Source organism: Tigriopus californicus, chromosome 10, assembly GCF_007210705.1.
Source record: "Tigriopus californicus strain San Diego chromosome 10, Tcal_SD_v2.1, whole genome shotgun sequence".
NCBI classification, from domain to species: domain Eukaryota; kingdom Metazoa; phylum Arthropoda; class Copepoda; order Harpacticoida; family Harpacticidae; genus Tigriopus; species Tigriopus californicus.
Window position 1 is genome coordinate 15643302 of NC_081449.1, and position 16461 is coordinate 15659762.

Below are 16461 nucleotides of genomic sequence, written 5' to 3' on the forward strand. Positions count from 1 at the left end.
GTTCATTTTGTTTTAAATGTATCTTCTTATAAGTAAAAAAAATATGATTAAAAACAAATATTTCAAAAATAAACCCAAAACAGGAGGAAATGTAAGAAAATTGGATGGTCATGGAGCCCAATGCAATCCTGTTCGAGACCCTCTAGCACCTACAACTCCAAGTAGAATTTTGTTATGTGGTCCTTCAGGTTGTGGAAAAACAAATTTTTTGTTGAATCTAATATATTATCTTTTGCCTTGGAGTAAATTATATGTTTATGCAAAAGATCTTGAAGAAGAGAAAAATGTAGAACTTAAATCAGCATGTGAACAAGCAAAATTGATTGACAAAGACTTTGAATTCATTTTTGATACAAGCAATATAGTTAAGGTTGATGAACTCAATCCAGATGAGCATAATCTAATAATTTTTGATGACTTTATTTGTGATAAATCCAGCTTTGGTGATATATCAGAGCTATTTACTCGGGGAAGAAAGAAGAATGCAACATTAATATTTCTAACTCAAAGTTATTTTGACACCCCAAAAATTATTCGTCTACAATGTAATTACATGTGTTTCTGGAAATTAAATGATCACCGTGAACTAGCAGATATTTATCAGAACCATCCATTTGGATTGAGTAAAAAAGATTTCACTGGAGTGTTTGAAGAAGCAACTAGGAATCCACATACTTTTCTTTTTCTGGATACCATTCATAAAAATCCAGCATTCAGAATAAGGAAAAACCTAAATGAGCCTCTAAATATTTGTATAAACTAAATATAATTGTCTTATGCTGTGTAAGCCTTTGAACAAAGCAATGAATAACCTTCGTTTATGGGGATATGATCGATATCAAACACATGATATTCAACAAAGTAGAGCGGGCAAAGCCCGCCGCGCGCAAGCCCGCGTTAATGCAGGACTGATTGAAAAGCTCAATCAATTGAAAACAAATATCCAAGAATTAACTATAAAGCTCCAAAATAAAACCAACAATGAGGAGATTGCATCATTAGAATTAATTCTGAAAAAAGTCCAAGAAGAGGCCCTTGGGGCCCGTGCAAGTGCTCTACAAGCACAGGAAGCAATCAATGAGATAAACAATAAAGATGAAACTGTTGATGCTCTTGTTGCTCACAGCAATACAATTACAACCAATTTGCAGCAAGCACAACAACAAATCAAAACAAAATTAAATGGTCATTTGGAAAATTATGAAACCTTCGAGCAAAACTTGGCTGAAATATCTTCAAGTATTGAAAATATTGGGACAGCAGAGCATGAACATATTTTGAAGAATCTCAATCTGAGTATTAAAAAATTTCAAGAATTCAAGGCAGAGACTATTGCTCAACACCAAAATCTAATTAGACGGCTGGGGGAATTATATACTGAAAGACATTTATATAAACTTACAGTTTTACAAATTTGGTCAAAAAGTACTAATCTTAGAAAAAATAAAAAAGTGAGATTGATGAACAATGAAATTTTTTATCAAGTTCCATTGACATGTAAGCTAATAAAAATGAAAATACATTCTTCTAGCAACATGATCTTCTCACAGCCTCTGAGATATACAATACATTTAGAGCGCAGAGATGAGCGCAGCGAGGGATCAAGAATCCTAATTACAGCCTGGGGACCTTTTCCAAAGACCTTTGAATTTAACAAAGACATTGAACCCAATATGAAACTTTATTTTACTCCAAGTAGAAACACTAATGATGGTCTCTATGTTGAATTTATTGGAGAAACAATTGCTTGATATCGTGGCGCAACAAGCAGAACGCTGCCTCGCTGCACTCAGTCATGCGGGTGCCAATCGCCCCTTAGTATTCCCATATAAATCAAGTAGAGATATACTTGAATACATAATTTAATTTTAAACTTGCAGTTCAGTAATAAATTACTTATAGCATGTTAATGTTATAAATAAAGCACACAAATATGAAACAAACACAAAATACTCTACCAGCGTTAAATGAAAGAGTTAGAAAAATTTTGGAGGCAAGGGCTATTCAAAAAAGTAACATTGAGAGTGGAAAACTTGACAGAGAAAATTATGATGATAATTTAGAAAGAAAATCTAAACCAGTTCTGCAGGCAATTAAAGCAAGCCAAGGTGCAGCTGAGGCTGCACTTGCTGCAACACAAGCCATGATACCAACTGTTCAAATGAGCCAAGGCACAGCCGAGGCGGTGCAACAACTTATACCGCCGCAGGCGGCACGCACTAGCGCTCACAGTTCAAGTCATGATGGAAACCGAGGCGCAGCTAAACACAGCACATCAAGCGCTGAAGAACCTTGGATTCAAAAACTGTATAGAAAATTTCGTAATTCTACTAAGTGTAAAACAACTCAATTTGAAATTGCTGAAAAGGGAGTTTTAGGACTTTATGGCCAAGTAGATGTTGCTCTACTATTTAATGAAAATATTTTGCATATCAGAATGCCAGGAAAGGCAGATATATATGAAAGCAATCTTTCTGTTGGATTAGTAGCTCTGCTGCTACTGCCATATGATGATTTAAAACGGTCAAAAATAATTCCCACAAATCAAGATATGTCTTATTATGTGGATATTATGAGTAGAACTGGTTTTTCTTCAGTTAATAGCAAGAAGTATCAAACATACATCAAGACAAGGTTAGCATCAAGAACACAAAGTTATCGTTCTACAACTCAAGTCTCTGACAGTGAAGATGATGTTTTTAATGTGGCGGGCTCTGCCCGCGGCTCGAGAAGCGAAGCTTCTCTCGCTGCACATAAAATGCAAAATTTATCTCTTGAAAAAGAAAAATCAGGTAAAGGAATTTATATGTACCAAAATCCCAGAGAATTAGAAGCAAAGTTAATGCTTATGATTGGATCAATAAAAGCTGGAAACACAAGCAGAGAGCTAAAAAGCGATGTTAGGAGGATTCTTGATGAAATGTTAAAAATAAATTACATCACACTCAAACAACACAGACTGTTGTATCAAAAAACCGCCGCAGGCGGCACGCGCTAGCGCTCAGGAATAGCACTTTCACTGCAAAGCGAGCGCAGCGAGCCGCGAACACCCTTTTAATTGAAAACAGGCACCAAAGATGCCCGCGCGCAAGCGTGCTAAAGGTAAATAAACTTTCACAAAATGGATTATTCAATGCAAGTGAGCACAGCGCAAGCGCCTGAATATAATTATGTTTTATTAACTGTTGACAAACCAGTATAAAGATATGATTTTCATTCAAATCATCCTCTAATTTTGGGTAAAAATCCTGAAATTGGATTAAAAAGCATATTTCTATGGTACACATACCCCAATGTATCTGAAAAATATGGCAATAACAAAGTTACTTTAACCTATATCAATCTCACTGTACCAATCACAATTCCAAAGGGAATGTATGAAATAAGTGCTCTTTCGAGATATTTAAACAAACAACTTTCTGATGAGTACAACAATCTTAATGCAATTTTTGGTGAACACCGCGAAGCGGGCGCAAGCGCTGAAAAAAGAACTCTATTGCACTTGGGTGTAAATGAATCAACTTTTAAATGTTATGTAAAATTGATAGAAGGAGCACAGATGGACGTTTCTGAAGGAAGTTTACATAAACTTTTAGGTTTAGAGCCTAAAGTATATGATCAACCTTATGAAGAAGGTACTGGTATAATTAACATCACTAGAGGTGTTGATCGAATTTTCATACGTTGTAATCTTGTTGAAAGAAATTTTCAACCAGAAATGAAAGATATATTGTTTGATATTTTGCCCTTTGCAGAACAAGGGTCTGCCATTCAAGAAAAATTAGAAAAAATAGAATATTACAAATGTAGAGATTCTATTATCAGACATATAGAATTAAAAGTAACAGATTCTAAAGGCAAGCTTATAGATCTTACTGAACCGTTATCAATAAAACTTTGTTTTAAGAGTTTCACCAAACATTAAAAAATGAACACTTTCTTACAAGAAACTGAATCGCCAATTTGGGAATTTCCTTCAATAGCTGCTAAGGATACCTCAATTGTTACATATGATTTTACTAAAGTGTACGAGGATAGTCATGGAGCTGGGACACTTGAAAATTCAGATCACTATTCTTTTACAACCAATAATGAAGATTTGTGGTTATTGCCAAGTGAGTCTTATTAAAACTTAACTATCAGACTGAGAAACGAGGATGGTAATCAATATGTTTGGCAAGACAGAGCTGCTGTTGGTGCAGCCGCAGCTGCTGCAGCTGAAGATGTATCCTTATCTGATAATGGTTTTAACATATTTGAAGAAGCTCGATATTACATTCATGATACAGAAATAGAGAGAATAGATCATTTGGGAATTGCTACTCGAGTCAATAATATTCTAAAATACACAAGTGAAGAAAAACTAACTGCTGTGAAACATACTCAACTCTGGTTTCTGAACAAAGATACTGATAGAAGAACTTTTGTGCGAAATTGCTCAGGTACTTTAAATTTGTTGTTACCCTTGAATCGTATTTTTCCTTTTTGTGATCAGGTAGACCACATTTTCAGAGGAGTAAAACATAGAATTACCTTTACTTTAAACAAACCAGAAAGGTTAGTTCAAAAGGCAAATGCTGTGGCAAATGGCCAAGTTGCTATAACAAAATGTGTTTGGATGATGCCTTATGCTGAACCATCATTGGGCACCATGGCTAAATTAGAGACTCAGTTAGCTAAAGATTCATCACATAATCTGTCATGGTCAGCACTCAATGTATATAGAAATCAACCTCCAAAACATTTAGAGGTTCGATTGTCACTGTCAAGCACTATTCATAAGCCAGAAAGAGTCTTTGTTGCTTTGCAAAACCTTAATAGAAATACATCCCAAAATCACTCTTCAATGAGATTTGATAATATGAATGAAGAAAATGTGAATGTTGAAATCAATAGTGTTCAATTCCCGGATAAAGAAATAAAGAATAATTTTACAAGCAGAGAAATTACTGAGATTTATGACAGATGCTTACAGTGCAGTGGATACATGACTAAAATAGATTTTGAGACTTTTAGATCTTCATTTCCTATATTTCATATTGATGTTTCCCACCATAAACCAGAGTTGTATGAAAATACCCAATTTCCCAATATTGTAGTTAACCTAAAATTCAGAGAAATTCCTGCACATGATTATCTAGTTTGGGTTTTGATATACAACCATAGAGAAGCCACATTATATCTCGAAAGTAAAAAGATGAGAGTAATAAGATAAAAAACTGTACGCAGTGAGTGAAGTGGGAAAGCGCTTTAAGATAAACACATCCAATAATAAATGTAAAATCATGACCACACGGAAAACAACATATATCAATTCACCTATTCATCTAACAGAGTCACAGCTGAGAAAATTAATGAACCATGTATAGTAAAAATAGATCCTTCAAAAAAAGCCAATCATCGTTTACTTTTAACACAAACACAAGTAAACCAACTCATTCCTGTTTTGGAGCTCGCTGAGAACAGACGCATTTAGTTTGCTCTCGTTCTTATCACCCAGGAATTTCGAACCAAGGTGTGACTTCCTCTGTTGCTCCTTGGTTGCTGTGCNAGCTCGGTCTGCCAACTCAAATTCGTTGGTAGACCAAATATCATATAAAAATTGAAAGGTAATAAATAGACGAATTATAATCTTTCATTTTAATAGTACTGGGGATTACATACCCTATAGCGGTTAGAAAAGCCCGTGAAAAACCAAACAAAAAAAAAACTCAACAATGCCAAGTCTGCTGGAACATCAAAAGATTTAAAGATATCCAAAACACAACTAGAGAAAAATGGAGGATTCATCATAACAATACCTACTTTATTGGCAGGCATTGGTGCTGCAGCAATTATGGCTGGTGCAGCTGGTGGAATAGCAAAAGCTGTGAATGATAAAAAACACAATGATCAAATGGAATTTGAAGCAAAACGGCATAATAAAAAAGTGGAAAATTTGTTGCAAGCAAGCTCTGGAAAGGGTGCCTATTTACCTAAAAAGTCTGCTAAAGGTGTTTTTTTACCCAGGAGAAATTGAACCATGGTTTATCTAATCATGACATTTTAAGTATTTTACGAAATGAACAAGACTTTAAAGGATGTTTTATGAGAGATGAAAAATTACCTACAGAAGGGTGTTTTATATTAAACTTAGATGAGTTCACTGATCCTGGAACACATTGGGTATCTGTTTATGACAATGAATATTATGAATCTTTTGAATTGCCACCTCCTAAATGTTTAGAAAAACGAATAGATTGGTATAATGTAAGGCAACATCAAAATCCAAAGAGTAGTCTTTGTGGATTGTATGCTTGCTATTACATTCAATGTAGAAATCAAGACATCACTCCTTATGATATTTGTTATAAAAAACTTCATGAATTTGAAATCAAAAACAACTACTTAAATTCTCAACATTTATTTAATAAATATGTCCAACGTTCCAAATAGATCTATTTATTGTTTGAGATGCAGGAAGAAAACATTATCTACAAATGTTCAGTTACATGAACAAAATCGTCCAAAAGGGGGTGTGGGAAAACAATACATTTTAAAAGGACTATGTTCCGTGTGTAATAATAAACAATCACAGTTTGTTTCATCCAAAACAGGCCATGGAGTTGTAAATAATTTATTAAATCCAAAAATCTTACCAGAACTGCATATACCAGGTCATAAATTTACTGGTCCTGGCACAAAAGTCAAAGATAGATTACTCAAAGGAGATATTCCTGTGAATGAACTAGATAAAGCAGCTCAATTTCATGATATGGCTTATTCAATTTTCAAAGACACCAAAGATCGTCATGTTTTTGATAAAAAACTGCAAGATGAAGCATTTAACATTGTTGGAAATACAAGTTCTTCATTGAAAGATAAAGCTGAAGCAGGATTGGTAGGTGGTGTTATGCTTGCAAAAAGAAAACTTGGTTTAGGGGTGAGACAAAAGAGATGAGGAAATTTTTAAATGTTAAATTTAAATTTATTACACTATTGTGTAATAAATTTCAGTGCAGCTGGGGCTGCGCAGCTTGCTGCGAGGCGCTAAACTTGAATACATTCAACAGGATAAGATGAAGGACAGGGAATATTGCAGTGACTTCCATAGAATCCAGTTCCATGGCAAAAACAATTTTGAATACCATCACTAGTTTCAATTATAAAACCTCCATTGTCACATCGCTCAACAAGCTCTTGCGGCTCGCTGCTGCTCGCAAAGCCTGAACAGCAGATGCTGGAAAAAAGCATTATAAATGAAGCCTTATAAATAAAGCTTTGAACCATGATCTTTTTAAACTTGGTTACCTCAACTTTAAACGATATTTTAGCCCAGCGGCCTGTGGCCGCTGCGCGCAAGCACGCGTGTAGACAGCACAAGACGGGCACAGCCTGTCCAAGCACCACTTCGTGGCGCTGCGCTCACTTTTGCTTTTTACGATTTGTTTTGCTGCATAGCCTCAAGAAAAGCTAATTTCTTTCCTTGTTCAATGAATTCAGTTTTTAGTGTCTCCAAATTACCTACAAGTTGTGATTTTGAACGAAGTTCTTCTTTTAATGTATAATACTTTTCAAGTAACTTCAAAACTTCACTAAATTCCTCTTTTGTTATGTGTTGGTCATTAAGATATTTTTGAATGATTTCGCTATTCATTGTTGTTGCTAATTGAACCAGTTTTGAATGTTTTTTTCATTTTTTTCAGAGCTTTTTGATCAAAAATACCCATGAATATGCCAATGCAACCACTTGCCACACTGACAAAACCTAGTGGAACAGCAACAGCTACACCAAATCCAGTTACCAAACCTCCTGCAGTGCAGGTTGCAGATATAACTGCTGATGAATTACATGCAAGTTGAGTTGCATATAAGGTTTTATGAAGTATTTTATATTTTTTAAAAACAGTTTCATAATGTTTCTTTTCTTGCTTAAGTTCATTTAGAAGGTCATTTGTTCGATTAAGGCGATAAATTAAATCAGCTTTTGTGTTGTTTTCATCGCGCGCAAGCGTGGCGTCCACAGGCCGCTCAGCATTTTCTAATATTGGGTAAATTGGAGCCGTTGCCTTTAACATGTGAGTTTCTTCTTTTTCAAGCACCATTTCATGTTTGTAACCATTGTGTTTAACTTATTTTGAGAAAAAAATCTACCAAGCGAGCACCAAAAACTCTTAGCCCCTCCGGGGCTGCACAGCGAGCAAAATGACTCCTTGGGTACCACATCTACATACAATTAAAAACAACTTATGTACAAATAAATGCAATTTGTATACATTCAGATTCAATTGATATACAAATTTTATTCAAATATAGTCAATTAGATACACATTATGTACATTGTCTTACATTTTATAACAATTTTTCTCAATTGAATAAAAATGCTAGCCAGAAATCGTGAAATCATGCATCAAAAAAGACAAGACTTCATTATAAATGAACTTAATAATGGTGAAGTGTCTGAAATTGCAAAGAAATTAAATCTTTGTAATTACCATTTACCGTGAAATCAAAGAAATAGAATTGGAACTAACTAATAAAGATAATGAAAAAGATGCCAAAAATATTATTCTTAAAATAAAAAATAGGAAAAATGAAACAAAAAACACAAAATGAATTAATTGAATTTGCTGAAGTTGTTTATCAGGAAATGTAAGATAAAACTCAAGAAGCTGAAAAATATCGAATTATATCTGATGGATTGGAAAATAAACTGAAAGTTTTTATTAGAAATAATAATAAGTCATCAAAAAATCTAGAAAAATTTTCACTAAGTAAACAAGGAAAGTTAGTGGTAAAAATGAGGGTTTAATAGAGTTAGATGACGTTTTTCAGAAACTATTATTATTAAAGTAAAATGGAATATATTGGACTTATAGTCATTGTCATTATAATAACATTGTTATGGTTTGTGAACTATCAAAATCATTCTCTCACTGCGCTTGCGCTGGATCAAAATCAAAAGATTGAAAAACTAAATGAACAAGTTAATGAGTTAATTTATATTGTACAAAGGAAGAGCTACCTTACATGAGAAATGAAACTTTGCAACAAAGTGCAAGTATTACACATCACTGAAATTGTATTTTTGTGCTGATTTCAAAAATATAATTTTTGTTAGGTGTTATTTTCTGACTGGGAGGTTGGGTGATCTGCGACAGAATGTTATTACAAACAGGAAAGCAGTAGTAAAAAAGAAGGAAACTTGTTTTAGTGAAATGGGGAAAACACATGTTGAACATTCTAGTATGGTGTACTGTACTACAAAAGGAAGGACGAAATGCGCATCTAACCGTACTCGACTGTGTATCTATGGCTTTATGGTCTCTCTCTCTCTGTAGTCGGGCCTAGACACAGAAATCTCATAATAGACTGAAGGGAAAATGCCAACTGACTCAAGAGAAGGAAGAGTGTAGCCAACAGTCAGCTGAAACTGGTAGAAATAGACACTGTTGTTTGGCAATATTTGAGGGCAGCAAATTGAACAATGAAGGAGCCCGAGAAAGAAGAGAGTTGGACTTCATTGTTTTAACTAGCCTGGATTCTCGAGGGCTTGAAGGTGCTCTCAAAACGCACATTAAGCCTCTACGGTCACTACAATTGACCCTAAATCCTGGGTTGGGACAAAGCTCATGAATGCTTTTGAAAACGTACAATATCAGATACCTTTCGTACCTTCTCTGAGTACTGTACAATCCCAACCGTTCTAACCTCTCCCAATACGAGAGCTCTCTCATATCTTCAATGTTCCTAGTAAAACATCTTTGGACCTGCTCGAGCTTTTGCAAACCTGCTGAACTAATTGGAGCCCAAATGGAGAGGCATATTCAAGATGCGGCTGAACAATCGACTTGTACAGAGTTAGCATCGTGACACTATCTCTGGACTTAAACGTGCGATATATCCAACTACATGTTTGAAAAGCCTTACCAACTTTCAACTGGATATGCTCATCGAACTTTCCATTATCTTAGAGGGACTACACCTAAATCCTTCATGGATGAGACCTGCTCAATGTCCTTACCTTCATCTAATAGTGGAGTGTCTAATGGCGTCGACCCAAAGGTCATTGAACGGAATTTCATTCCATTCAAGGCCATGTTACTCGCAGCAACCCAGGAATAAATTTGGTCTAGGACCTTTGCCAGACAACCAGAATTCTGATCATTCCTACCAACTACCAATTTTGTATCATCAGCATAAGAAGAGATACTGACATTACTACTACCAAGCTTCTGAAGCGGAGCAATGAAGATGATGAAAAGGAGAGGACCCAAAATGGAGCCCTGAGGGACACCCGACTTGACATCATGTATGTCACTAAGGGATCCCTCAACCTTAACTAATTGTTTCCTACCACAAATGAAGCTTCTTAGCCAATTGAGAACCTTGCCTTGGATCCCAATCTCATGGAGCCTGTTAACTAAAAGGCCATGATCTTCCCTGTCAAAGGCCTTGGCGAAGTCGAGATAAACTACATCGACTGATTCATGGCTCTCCAGTCCCTCAATAACCTGCTCTATATGCTCAATCAGTTGGGTAACCGTGCTAAAATGTGCTCGGAACCCATGCTGGCCAGGAGGAAGGACTTCATGAATATCAAGAAATTCAACAAGTTTGAACTTCATGATCTTCTCAAACACCTTCGCAATATTCGAAGTGAGAGAAATTGGCCTGTAGTTACTGGGGAGCGACTTATCTCCCCCTTGAAAATTGGAACAACATGAGCTACCTTCAGAGAAGAGGGGAACTTGCCCTGGTCCAAGATGCAACGCATCAAGTACGGAGAGACAGGAGCAAGAACCTGTGAGCATCTCATCAGAAACTGAGATGTCACTCCATCAGGGCCAGGGGAGCTCGAGAGTCTCAAGTCCCTGATGGCCTCTAAAACATCCTGATCTGTGACTACAAGATCATCTAAATGCTCAGCTTGACAAGCCTTGCCAGTCCCAACAAACTCATCAATAGAGCAATGGACTGTTGCTCCTAAACTCAGTGGAGTTGAAAACACACTAGAGAACTGATCTCCAAGTATGTTGGCCATAGCCCCTACATTGTCTATGGCTTCCCCATCGACCTCAAAAGGCCCTACAGGGTGTTTGATCTTTCTCTTAGAGTTTGCATAAGAGAAAAACGCCTTTGGATTCGACCTCACCTCTTGAACAACTCTACTTTCCTTGTTCAACTGATCTGTCTCAATGGAGGCCTTAATTCTACCTTGGATTAAATCCAACTTTCTTTGAAGGCTAGCCACAACTACTGGATTCAAAGTGCTCTGGAGCCTTTTTGCTAGTTTTGCAACTCTTTTTGAACAAATTCTTCCTATACTTCGGAATTTTAGAATGTGCCCGCCCTGTGAAACACATTCAGAGATTGCTAGACTGGAACAGACGTCCTCAAAAACTAGAATCATTTTGTCTAAGGCTACATCTATGGACGATTCCTTTTTCAGCATTGAAATAAGATCAAGCTCCCCTAACCTTTCTATAATCAACGGCCAATGTTCATCTTTGAACTTGAACTTAGCCAGACCGACCCTTTTGGCCGGTCTTACTCTAGAGCACGCCGGCTTTTGAGTAATGGTCGACCCTATCTCGAGAACATGATGATCTGACAGATTACTAGGTGTCACATGGACATACTGGATCAGATCAGGGTCATTGGAAAAAAACAAGTCAAGAAAGCTATTTCTCTTAGTGGCTACACCAACGTGCTGAGAGAGATTGCGCAAGATCGCAAATTCCTCCAGCTTTTCGAACGACTGAGACGTCGATTTCGAAATGGGAATATACCCATCTGGACTAGCCTCCCACTCTACAACGCTAGCCGGAAAATTGAAGTCCCCTACAAAGAAAACCTTTGAGCAAACTGACTGGTCCAACTCATTTCCTATGAATTTGAGAGCTGACAAGAACGAGCTTACTGAACAAGAGGGGGCCTATATATTGTCGCAATGGACAGATCAAGACCTTGAAGATGACAAACTAAGACCTCTACTTCTCCATTAGACATTTTTTACATGACTAGTGTGCAGGTCATTTCTAACATTATAGACATACGCCCCCATGCGGAAAAATGGGATTGTCTGGGCGTACTCTATCACATCGAACTAAATTGAAACCAACCATGGCCAGCTCTTCATCTAAGACTCCTGGTCGAAGCCAGGTTTCTGTCATGGAAATGAACGAGACCTGCTTATCTAAAGCTAGTTCCTCAAGAACCTTGATCTTTGTGCTATCTTTTTTGGAAAATAAGCAATGCACATTCAAATAAAGCCCTTTTATGGGCAGAGAGCCCTCCGATGGACTAGAGCTATCAAATCTTTGACTAGGCTCTCTAACTTAAAAAAATCCTGTTTTGGACAAAACTAACCCTAGGTGGAGGATAAGAGAACCTTTGAGGAGAGGGTAAAAGGGGAGAAGAGGGAGAAGGAACTCTGGCCGCCACCTGAGCATACGATCTAAAAGATGCGTGGGGCTCATGGCGACCAGAGGGGGCTTAGGGCTACCAAGTTTGGGCAGAAGAGAGGTTAAAGGAATTGAGGGTGAGGTTGTAGGAGAGGAGGGGAACAAGGGGAGGAAATAGGAGGAGAGAGGAAAGGGATGGGGTAAGTCTGTTAAGAGACTTGACAATGAGGTTGAGACAATTGCTGTCTCTTCCTCCTAGTGCCACTGAGATGGGCCTTTGTGCATTTGAAATTGAGGCATACCTTGTGCCTCAAAGATCTTATGCACATAAATGGGTGGAAAAAGCTACACCCCTGTTTGGAACAGCCCTTCTCATTGAATTTGAGAAGGCCAAACTCTCTAAGTTTGGGACACCATTCTGGGTGAGCCAGTTTACACCCTTTGCCTGTCTTTTTGCATCTCTGTCGTTTATGGTCATCGCAAATTTCGAGAGCATTCCCTACTATGCTCTCTTTGACCTCTATGACCTCTTTGACCACAAGGGGCGTTTGAATCAAATCAAGAGTGTCATTGCCTGTGTCCCTTTTGCCTACACTTGACTGGTTCATCCCACAGTCAAGTAGTGGCTGGGTGTGACCAACCCAAGCTATTAAAGCGTCCAATGATGAAAGGCTTATTGATTGAGGACGGAGTTTTCCCATCCAAAACCAGCTCAAGACAATTCCTAGCCCCTTCAGAAAGTCCCTTCAACAAAGCTTCCATGGTTATTGAAAGCAAGACTATTTAAGGGATCCTAATTGAAAATACCTAATTGAAAATATTTTATGGCAAAATATTCTGGAGGCTTCCTTCAGTTTCAAGAGAAAAACCGTTAGAAATGAGCGAGCGGAAAATAAAAGAAGAAGAAGATGAGGAAGAAGAAGACAGAGCAAAAGAAGCCAAAGAGAGAAACCAGCGCGGGTGAATGAGAACCAGCTGTAGAGCAGGTAAACAACACACGTGCTAGGTGGAAACCAAGGAGGAACGTATTCCTAGGGACAGACAAGAAGAAGAGAATAGGTGATTTCGCTAGGTTGGGGCTACCAACAGAGAAGAAGAGATAAGAGTCGTCGACTACGATGACCTACTCTTGGCTGACCAGCTAGTAGCCTCAGCCAACAAACACCAACTCGACTACAAGAACAAGCTAACATCAAGGGAATGGAATAGAACAAAAGAAGGTTCTAGAACCCAATTTTGTATTGAAAATAGGAAACTAAACGGATTGTAAACAACAAGAAAAATCGACTACATTTACAAGTACATGAAATGAACAAACCCTACAATAAAAAACAAAATGAACTACTCCTTAAGCCAAAACTACATGAAATAACCTAGAATTGGATAAACTATATTGACAGACGAAAAAAGTGAAATACGACATGAGCATAAAAATAAAAGATATAAGACTAAACTACTAGAGATAGGAAGAAATGAAAGCTAAAGAACAAAAGTGTCTTACCTTAAGCAGCCACGCGACCACTTACACAACACAACACACTCAGACCGGTCGTTTGAAAAGATCAGGAACAACAAAATGTTGCGACTGCTCTCAACAAAAGACGGGACCGAACTGGAAAAGGGTTACTTCCGGCGCCGGGGTGTGAACCCACGACACCTAGGGAGTGGATTCTTGCCTTGTTCACGCTGCCTCTTAGACCGCTTGGCTACACCAGCTCCTTAAAGTTCAAAAATAGATTACCTTAGTTTGGACCATATCTACCTATCATCACTAACTGACATGTTCATCTGTTGTTTCTTTCTCAAGATATAGAGCTGTGAATTTACTCTATAAGCTAGGGTGAAACCAGCAGTGGAACCGTGTCTATCTGCAAATCAACAGCTGACTGCTGACTGCCTCCCGGGCGTCTATCTCCCTTCTAGTCTTTACTATGAGATTTCTGTGGGCCTAGAGCTCTAATCGGGCCGATCGGCCAACAACGGCGGTGGCGGCTGTGGCTCCGCACCGTGGCAGTGGTTGGTCAGAAAGGAACTGGTCAGATTGCCAGGCTAACATTTTTAATGTCAAATTTGAAAAATTTGCCCATTATTTTGAAGGGCTGACATAGGATTTTTTTTACTGTCGACATTATTTTAGCCTGATGTTTGAACTTATTGTTGACATTATATTGAGATTTTAATCACTTTTCTCTTTTTCACATTTTCACATTTCACATTTCACATTTTCTCTTTAGCTCTTCATACTATCTTGAAACGCTGTTGATGTCACCAGCCGACACTAATTTGGCAAGGCTAACGCCTCTTCTTCTTCCTCTTTGACCGCGTCAGCTTGCCTCATTTTGTTTAGTTTCTTTTAACCATCTGACTGCGTGCTACAGGGAGTGAAGAATTGGTGAAACGACTTAATATTGGTGACAAAATGCCTCAGAAAGATAACATTATTCAGTACCGGAATTATACTGATCGAAATCTACTATTGAATTTGGCAGACTCTGAGGATTGCCTTCGTGATCAGATCGAAGATTTTGTGAACATTGCTCACGGCGTTCAGCTTCAGCGAGGAGTCTACTGGTTGCGTTTCAAAGACAGTAACAACGTTGATCGGTGGATCGCCCCAACCTGCAGCATTAGAAGAGCTTTCACCTACGCACGTAGGATCTTGAATGGACGTCCTCTTGTGATGTTGGAAATATTTCAACTTTTCTTAAAGTTAGAGAAAAGCGAGGGTTATTCCTCTGACTTTCAGTGAAGTTTACGACATCAACAGACTGCGAGAGTTGTATACAATGCTTTTTTTTAAAAAAAGGCCGACTTTTATAGAATTTTCAAAAATTAAAAATGTGATGAAATTGAAAAAATGACAATATTTACCCAGGTTCCCATCCATCAAAAAGGTTCAATGCTCCCGAACTGTCCTTTTATAACTACTATCCTCGAACGCAAATGATTTCCCCTTTGCATTTTGCCCCATCCCATGCACAATGCCAATTTTATACAATTTCCCCGGGCTATTTCATTTTCGGCTTCAAAACTCTCTTTAGGTTTGAACTGCCCTCCACGAAAGGAGGAAAGGGGACCAGGCATTCTTTTTTATACAGACGAACCGTCAGGAATGCGGACAAGATCTAACCACCCTTCGAACAGGTGGCAATAAAAGACGGAGTTTGTTAATCAGAGAAAAAGTACGAAAAAGTTCAAGTTCCGCGAAGTATGTTCCGCGATGCCCTGAAACAGGAAGTCAAATGATTCCGTGCTCCAAAGGGACGCGATGCCTTAAAGAAGGAAGACAAATTATTCCGTGCTCAAGAATGAGTTCACGTGCCCCATTTTATGAACGTTCCAAATATGACAAGGATGTTGTTGATTCCCGCAGCTCATGTGTGGTTATCGGACGCAATTGATTCCCGCTTTCCACGATCTTATGTTTAAGGGCTTTTTATCCATGAGCTCCCCGACTAGCCCAGTCGGTGCCCCCATAACGTGCATTTTAGTCCGTAGGTGTGATCGACCTCGGTCATTCTTATCTCTAATTTCATTTCTACCCAATCTTCCAAGAACATTCCAAATTTCATGACGAACTAGTAATTTCATATTTCATCATTCACATTTCCTCTCATTCTCACTTTCTATCTCAATGTCTGCATCTCATCAATTGTTACAACTTTATCTCATTGTTCCAACTTTATCTCAATGCTCCAATTTTATTTCAATGGTCCACGTATCTCCGTATTTCCATTTTCTCCATGTTCCAATCATACTCTTTTTCAAAACTTGACTTGTTTTTTCACATGTCAATATGTAATTGAAAATCTGTCATGTCTGCCAACAACTATGATAGACAGGGACTCTCATACGACGCTTCAGGTTCTTCTTTTGTTGACAAGGTATAAGGTCCCCTTTTACCTTGTCATGAGGGCATGTATACGAATTAAAGCATCGTCATGAGAGAACCACACCCTGATCCCAAAGAGGGATTCTATGCTCCAACTTGTTGCGACAGACTTGGAACAGGCGCCGTAAGCGCAATGCTCTTCTCTGTATATAAAGCCATATTTAGCTATGAATAAAAGGAGAG